This window comes from Pteropus alecto, unplaced genomic scaffold (genome assembly GCF_000325575.1).
Source record: "Pteropus alecto unplaced genomic scaffold, ASM32557v1 scaffold46, whole genome shotgun sequence".
NCBI lineage: Eukaryota > Metazoa > Chordata > Mammalia > Chiroptera > Pteropodidae > Pteropus > Pteropus alecto.
Window position 1 is genome coordinate 1,733,714 of NW_006439231.1, and position 9,241 is coordinate 1,742,954.

Consider the following 9,241-nt stretch of genomic DNA (forward strand, 5'->3'; position numbering starts at 1 on the left):
GAATAGACTCAGACACAATATATAATTAATGACTTTAAACTTTGGGTGATTTCAGGAATACTATACAGAATAAAATATACTCCCATTCCTCTTAGTAGAAGAAAATATATACTGATATTATTTACATGTATTTTTGTGTCTAATAGGTATTGACAGAAGTACATAGACAGGTATCTGTTATATTTTCAACATACATGTATTGAATACCTTCAATGCCTGGTACTATTCTCAACAGTTGAGATATATCACTAAAAGAACAAAGGCTTTTTTCCCTTTGAGCTTACATTCTAGTAAGGAGACAGTAAAATGTAAGCATAATGTATAAATATGTTTATAGTAGGTTAGAAAAAATGTTTTGGAAGTAAGTAGGGAAGGGTAGATAAGGTTGGGTTGCTGAGAAGGGATGTTGAGATTTTTACAGAAGTGATCAGAGTAAGCTTTTATATAATTCAGAGCAGCTCTTGATCCCAAGAATTTCACATGAAATTAGGAATATTCCTGGGAAAGTGAGTTATGAATTATTACTATAACTGGGATTAATTACCTATTAATTTAAACTAAGGAGGCCTTGCTAAGAGTGGGATGAGAGAAAGAAAGGGATATGAGGATGAGAACAGATAAGGGGAGAAGATCAACAGAAAGCTTTAGCTATATTAATTTTCTTTTTAACTGGCCGGCCATTTATGCTGAATTGTTAGATATGATTATGAACGATCCTTTAAAATACAAAGACTCTAATTGCACAACTTCTAAATCCTGTAACAAGTGAAAAGACCAATATAAAAACTTATTTTTCAGTGTTTTGCTCAATCCTGATAAAATTAACTACTTGTTTTTTTAAAAGACAGTATTTTTCCCTCAGAAAAGTACAATCTCAGGCTTTGGAAGAAGCTTCTCTGGCTCGTTCCAAAATCCCACCATCATCACCTGAAGATATGCTAGAGGTTGTGTAAAGACTGGAAAAGAAAATGAGTCCAACATTACCTTGTGTTTTAACTCTTTTGAACATAAAGCAAGGAAGTGCCTTGAAAAACAGGGTGGAGGGAGAATCCCAGTATGGAAGAAGAGAGTTCAGCAAATCTGGATAGTAGCACTGGGAGGGAAGTTGGACATTTTTTCTAGACTCAGGCTTGTATTTATACAGAAGCCTCTACACCTTTTGGAGCCTTTTTCTTCCCTTTAAAATAAAGAAGCTAGATGAAACTTAAAGATTTTTCTAGAGTGCCATAATTTTAATATAAATTATCTTGATAAAAACAGATATAGTTTCACCTATAAGTCTTTCACCTGTGACCAAATAGTTTGCTTACCCCAGTTAAGGATCCTCATTATTCCAAGGATGAAAAACAGGAGTTAAATTTTCTTGACTGTCTACTGAAGGTGCATTCTAGATAATTGGTTGATAATTAATGAGCCACATACTATTAAAGTACAGGGAATGCATGGGTGCAAATCAACCTGAGATCTTGCCTTATCTTTACCTAATCTTTGCCTAATTTCCTTGGTTTGGCATAGGTAAAGAAGTTGGTTCTTTTTCAAACAAGCAGGCTGAGCTTATGGATTTGAAATCGTTTAACATGATAAATTTATTTTCATGTAATAAATAGGGGAAAGCAGAAGTGAGGAGTTGCAAAAATTATTTTATTGGAATTATTGTGCTATATCACTTTCAAAAATGTTTTATAGGTCACCATATTTCAATATTTGCTGTAGGAGACCGATGGAAAAGCAAAACCTGTCAATTGATGGTATTTATGATAAACATTAAAAAAAGTAAATAAGAAGAATCATGCTAATTTAAAGAACACCACATTTCCCAGCTTGTGCAGCAATAATGATTTACACCTGTTATTATCTAAAGTCAAATGGCAACTAGGATCTTACGCTGATTGAGTGTCACCACTGAAAACAAATGCCCAGATCAAATTGTAAAGTGCTGTCAGAGACACTAAAGGCCCTTGACAGATCATGGTTTATGAGCTAAGCACACATATATTTAATCCACTTAAAGTACTATGGCACCTATCAACAAATCATTTTCAAATATGAAGTATTTAGAGAAGATATGAGCATTTAAAAATGTGTTTTACATATTTGAAAAATCCTATTGAAATACTGAAAGTTTCTCATGCAGTCAGTAGATTAAAGAAATGAGTTAGATTGGTTGCCTTGAAATGCACTAGAATAATTCAGAAGAATTGGGGCTTTTAGAACTGACATAAATCAATGAGCATACTTACTCAGGATTATTCATGGGCAGGAAACAATCAGTGAGTTTGGTGGAATGCTTTCTGAAAGCACGGCACCTTTCTTAGTTTACAGTTTAATATTTTTGAAAACGAGATTTTCAGACAAAGCGTTATGCCCTCATTCTTGGTCTGGATGAGAGGAGAAAAAATAGCTTCCCCCAAGATGACAAGCAAATGAATATTACATTTTAAGGCCCCAGTGTGTGAAGTGCAGAGATGTTCTGATAAAAACCTTATCAATTCTCTCTCTCCTTTCCTTAAAGTCTTTCCTTGTTGGTTGAATTTTAACTGAGAATTGATTTTAACTGACCAAGCTGTGGAGTCCACTCCTGAAGGTGGGTCACTGGAACTAAAAGATTCCCACAGAAGTGAGGAGGATTTAAAAAATAACCCTTTGAGATAAAGGATTGCAAATATCAGAATGAGTCCTATGTGACAGATCAGTGCTGATTACTAGAGAATTTCTATCTCTTCACATTTCATTTCATTTCTTTTTCAGCTGCTTCTTTTTTAGCTTGCATAGTGTATATATCTGTGCATATGTGTGCTGTGATGTTACTTTATTGGAATAATCTTAATATATCATCAATTATTAAGTTATTCATATAAGGCTCACATTTATGAGCAGCTTCAGCACCGTTTGATATATCATTTTAAAAATTGTCAAGTGCAGTATTGCAAATTTTGCTATCCCTAGCTGCTCCAGTTACCTATTATTACTGCTCAACGATTTACCCCAAAACATAGCAACTCAAAACAACTACTTTATTTTGATTGTGGTTTGGGGTTCAGGACTGGGGGAAGGACTCAGCCAGGCAGTCTATGCCTGATCCTTATGGCATCAACTGGGGCGACTGGGGCTGGAACTCCATTTGTAAGAATACTTCTTCACTCACATATCTGAAGCCTTGCTACTTTGTCGTCTTGACCTCTCTGCGCATGGCATTTCATTCTGCAACATCTCTCCAGGTGACTTGGGGTTCTTGAAGCATGCATGAGCATTCCAAGAAACTTGGCAGAAGCTCCAAGAGCTTTGGAAGAATTCAGTGTCACTTCTGTCATATAATATTGGTCAAAAGGAGTTACAGGCCCAGCACAGATTCTAGGAGAGAGAAAAGTAGACTCCACATCTCTGTGGGAAATGTAACCAAGAATTTGATACTCTTCTTCTAAAACACTGACATTCAAACTCTTATTCTTTAATGGTATTCTAATCAGCTTTCTTGAAGTAGGTGCTTCTCAGAATGTAACTTTTGTTATAGTAGAAATAGTATGATCTTTAAAGTCGGGGTTAAATACTGTCTTCTTGCTCTCTCTATAAATTGCATTATGTCTGAACCTCAGATTTATCATATAAAAATGTAGATGAAAGCATTTTTGAGAAAAGGAAGGTAATCAGAAAATGTTCTTAATGTGTGTATTGTAGTGCTTATCATAAAAAAAAAAATCAGAAAATTTCAGTTCTCTAGTCCCTTCCTTGTGTTTTTTTTTTCCCTTAGACGAATGTTTTTTCCTGATAGAAATGGCAACTATAGTGTGAAAACTCTTGCTTCAGTCCGCCCTTAATTCAACTCACTATCAAAATCTTTTTAAAGTATTTCTTTAAAATGTAACTCATTTTTCAAAAATATTTAATGACACTATATTGAAATCTAATAAAATGTTTGGATGGTCAAGGCCCCTAGAGTCTATCTCCAAGTTGTTTTTCACAGGCTTTTATCTACTGCTACCCGGCATCAGACAAGACTACATACTGTACATTCAGTCCTCAACCAGTCAGCGTTTCTTATGCTCATGCTAAGTCCCTGGAACTAGCATAGGTTCCAGAGATATAAACATGAATGAGACATGTCTCTTCCTCTACATTTTTACATATTATAGTCTTAGCTGAAAAATACCATTTTTACCAGTATGAAATAAATAAAGTTAATCATTCAACAAATTATTTTTTTGTATCGTTTTTAGTTTTTAATGTTTCATTTAGATAAGATTTATGGATAATTGAAAATGATTCTAATCAATTATATGATATAGCAATAGCTAGTAATAAATACAAAACACTTAGTAATTAGAAGAGATTAACTCTTCTTTCAATTGACTTTTGGCTGTAAAGGATTAGGGTAGTGTTCTTTTTTTTTGTAAATATAAGAAAAATATTTTATAAAATGTTTAAAAATTTCATTGTTAATCTTAAGTCTTAATCATTAAGCTTTTTCATATTAAAAAAAAGTTCTGTGTTTGGTGAGTTACTTCTTATCAACTTTCTAAATCACTTATCTCTGTCCTCAACATTTCTTATTATCTTGAATCTATATTGCACCCAAGAACATTTTATGTTTAAGGTTATCTCTGTGGAAGAGAAATTATCTAAGGTCATCTCTCAGGAAGTTTCTCTCTTGATTAAATAAGGGATTAAATATGCTTTTCTAAGTGGTATGTGCTACATGCCTCTCTCTCTCTTTTCTTTCTCTCTCTCTCTTTCTCGTGACAATTTCTGGGATAATCTTAAGTAATTGGACATAATTGTGGACCTAATCATGAACCTAAAAAGTTGGGTCCTAATCATGGACCTAAAAGTTAGTGTTGAGTGTTACTTCAATGTTAAATGTGAGATGAAATGTTTCTCTCAAGCTTATTTTCTTTTAAAAATAGACATAGGTATATGAGGAAGGTAATTCTTAGCAATATGTGTAGTCAATATATTTCAAGTATAACTAGAGTTAGGAATAGTTTTTCAGGATTAAGAGCTCTGTGCCTCTCCAATTGTACCATATAAGAGACTTTGAATTCCGCTTCATAGATTCAACCTTTACAGGTTTGTAACAACCTGAGAAATTGAGTGACTTGAAGGAAGTAGGGGATATTATAGTAGAATCACTGCAACAGTGTAAGTCCACTCCTATCTGTCCATTTCAAAACAGACTGTGAGGCCCAGGAGACATGCAGCCAGAGTTACCATTTAGTTTTTTCTTTACACAATAATTCATTCATTCATTCATTAAATATTCCTCAGAAATGAGGTACTATGTTAACTCTTGTGGATATACAAAAATGTATCCAATTTTTTAAAAAGCTTACAATCTTGTAGTAAAAACTTCTATGCCACATTTTGAATTGTAGAATATTTTAATTAGCATATTTCTATAACCATTAATACACGTTAACCATGATTCCTGTTGATTGTAGCACAATCTTTATAGTACACTCTTTTAAAAATTTTACAAAGTGTACTAGTTTGGAGGATAAATTATACTAGTAGTTCTCAAAATATAGTCTGGTTATCTCTGGGGGAGCTCCTAAGATACTTTCATGGGGTCAGCAAAATCAAAATTATTTTCATAATGTAATACAAAATATTTTTACTTTTTCACTCTTATTTTCTTTTAACTGGAGTTTTCTAGAGCTACATGATGTGCGATATTGTAACATTAACCGTAGAAGCAGATCTGAGAATCCAGATGTCTTTTATTAAGCTAAATATGTTATTTATGGTAACATGTACTAGGTTTATTTTAATTGTATTATTTTTGAATAAATTTGTAAGTAAATATATATTTTGGTCTGATTTTTATTGTCTGTTGGTAAATGTTCATAAATGTAATCCATATAAGCATCAGCCTTTTGAGGCCCTCAATAGTACTTGAGTATAAAAGGGTCCTGAGTTGAGAATTATGTTACTGTAATTATTTTTATGTACTATTTCTATTACCAATTTGGGTTTACTTCAGTTTCTGTCTTTAAGGTTATATAATTTTATTTTTCCAGATATGAGCAGACTTCCTCTCATTAATTCCTACATTCAAGAAATGTTATGGACCTATGATTGTGCTGAAAGCTGGGAATACTGAAGCAAACTGAATGAATTTTGTTATATAGGAAATGATTTTTAATCAAGTGAGCATTAAAATTTAAGTGAAATTCACTTGTGGCAAGCTATAAAGAAAAGCTACACAGTTTATGTCTTCCTATAATATTTTGATTTGAACTTGGAAGGATGGAAACCTTCCCCTGGGAAGTTACATTTGAACTGAAATATAAAGGGTGCATAAGCATTCATAGAATGCTGAATGCAAAGGGCATCACAGAGAGAAAATAGAATATGCAAAGGCCCTATGGAAGGAGGAAGCATGAAGGAGCTCAGTGAGAGGGAAAGACTCAGAAGATCAATATGGCATAAAAACAATTACAGTAGGGTAGATGGAATCAGGATAAGAAATTCAGGTAAAGAGAGAGGTAGGGACCAAACCATTAAAGGCTTTATGTGCACAATAAAGAATTTTTCTTTAATCCTAAGAGCAATGTGAACCCACCAAAAAGTATAAATGGGTAAAAGAAGTACAGAGGAGTTTTTTTAGGTCCATGATTTGATTTGTGGGTGTTCATTCAAGCGAACACAGCTATGTGATAATGGAGTTTGAACTGGGCTGATAGTTTTCAAGAAATGGAGAAATATTTAGGGACAAAATCAATGTAGCTTATCCATGGCTAAGATATGTAGAAGGATGATGGGACTATGAACAGACTTTTTTCATTAATTCATGCATTTAAGAAACATTTAAGAATTTAAGAAATTGATTGCACATAAAGATTTCTGACTATGCAACTGACTGGTTAATAAAACAATTCACTTGAGCAGAAGAAGGTAGTACTGACCAATAAAGGCACAGAATTTCCATGAAAATGATAGTCACATATGGGCCTACAACTCTACAGTGATGAGTGGAGATGATGAACAGTAAACTGCAGACTAAATAAGGTCAACAGCCCAATAACATCAATCTCAGTGAAAAGAGTTGTTTTATCCTCCAAAAATAGAAACATAAATCGAGCTCAAACTGATTTTGACATCCACTATTTTTATAGTCCTGAATTACCTCCCCCTCCCCCGCCCCCACCTCCCTTATTCACTGTGACCAGGCACAGCAGGGGTCAGAAGTTGTAAATTTTCTCTTTCAAATCAGTTTTTACCACCTCATTCACCCAGTCAATGAGAATGAGCATCTAGAATGTATTATGTTACTTAAGGGTTCTTTACTGTATTTTTTTTTTTTTCAGCATTGTCTTTATGTATAATTACAGCAGCATCAACAAATCTCCATCAGGTTTCCTTGAAGAGTTGTATAACAATAGAAAAAGCCAGGCTCCAGGCCCAGCCAACTGATTCAAATCTCTGGGAGAGGCTCAAATCCAGGAAGAGATTTGAATCAACTCCTAGACAACTCCTCTGTACGCTGAAGTTGAAAAAAACTGCAAAAGAAACTGTGGGGAAATGTTGAAATCTGGATTTTGTAGATTGTGGAAACCTCAGTGAGGTAGCTGCTCACACTTGAGACCTAGAATGAAGCTGTCTTTGGAAGCTTTCAGGATTATACTTTCGTTCCGACTTAATGACTTTCATGGATCAATTTGTGGTGCGCAGGATGAGAAAGCAGCAGCTACTCTATAATTGATTAAATTCTGTGATTGAGAAGTTGATTATGATTGACTTTCTGGGGATTCTTGGATTGGAACTTGCCCTGTTCTTGGTTTTAAAAGGAATTTTACTTGGTAGCCCTACATGTTTAACATCATAATCATAGATTCCTTTTTTCCCTTTGTCACATGTATAATCTGTTTTTCTACTTTTCCATCTGAGGAGAAAGCATCCCTGTTATCAACTAGAATGACTATTCTTCTAAGATAGTTCCTCTGTGGCCAGTAATACTTGAAACACTTTATTTGTGTTAGGGAATTTAACTGATTGCACGTTGATAGTTTTCAGAACACATAAATCTTAATTCCCGGGGCATATACTACTAATATTTACCTTATCCTCAGTCTTTTCAACTAAATTTTTAATATTTAAATCAAATTTCTGTAGCTATTTGCCTCACTTTGAGTTTTATTATAACACATTAAATAAACTGCGTGCAATTGGAATGTCAGATGACTCATGCAGTCGTCACTCATTATCTGCAGTTTTGTTTTCTGTGGCTTGAGTTACCTGCAGTCAACTGTGGTCCAAACTATTAAACGGGAAACTCCAGAAATAAATAATTCATAAGTTTTAAATGCATGCCATTCTAAGTAGTTTGATGAAATCTTATGCTATATCGCTCTCTCCCACCTGGACCATGAATCATCGCTTTGTCCAGCATGTCCACTCCGTATACATTACCTGCCTGTTAGGTATTTAGTAGATGTCTCATTAATCAGATTGGCTATTTTAGCATTGTAGTGCATGTGTTCAGATAACCTTTATTTTACTTGGTAATGGTCCCAAGAGTAGTGATGCTGGCAATTTAAATATGCCAAAGAGAAGCTGTATAGTGCTTCCTGTAAGTAAAAAAGTATGTATTTATAGGTATTCACAGGAAAAATATAGTGTATGTAGAGTTTGATACTCTCCACTGTTTTAGGCATCCACTGGGTGTCTTGGAATGTATTTCACGCAGATAAGGGAGAATTACTGTACTTATTGATTTAAAAGTATGAAAGGATGGGATTTTAAATTGAAATATATTATGAGTGAAGTAAGCCGCCTGCAAATTAGTTTCCTTAAAATTAACTTACCCAACACCCTTTTAAAAGCACTCATTTGACCTTTTGCTAATGATCCATGGAGTCGTCAAGGAAAAGAATAGTAAAAACACCACTTTGGGGTGAAGCGGCAGTATGTTGTGTTATTTTGCTTCAATCATTTGTATGACAAGGTAAGAGAAAGAAGAAAAAAATTAACTATTTACTCATTGGTGCTAATTTATGCCTTCGTTCTTTATATGACAAGTACTTGAGAAATATATCACTTACCTTACAAATATTTCATAATTAGGATTTTTTAGTCATTCCTTCTAGAGTTTCCTACTATCCCTTCTCATTCTGAGTAGTGTTTTTGATACTTTAGATTATTTTTTCCACCTGAATGGTATCAAGTTTTAATATTACAAAAGTGCAAGGGTCAAGTGAGTTAGTAATCTTATTAAGCTTTTAAACCTACTTTTTCTTCATTTAGT

At 33.9% G+C, this 9,241-nt stretch overlaps 1 non-coding gene across 1 annotated transcript; it reads left to right on the top strand.

The window, feature by feature from the left end:
• The first annotated feature begins 8,806 nt into the window (after positions 1-8,806).
• On the top strand, positions 8,807-8,942 carry LOC112483548. The gene has a single exon (XR_003047653.1). It is a non-coding gene; the product is annotated as a small nucleolar RNA SNORA21 (small nucleolar RNA).
• Positions 8,943-9,241: the final 299 nt, after the last annotated feature.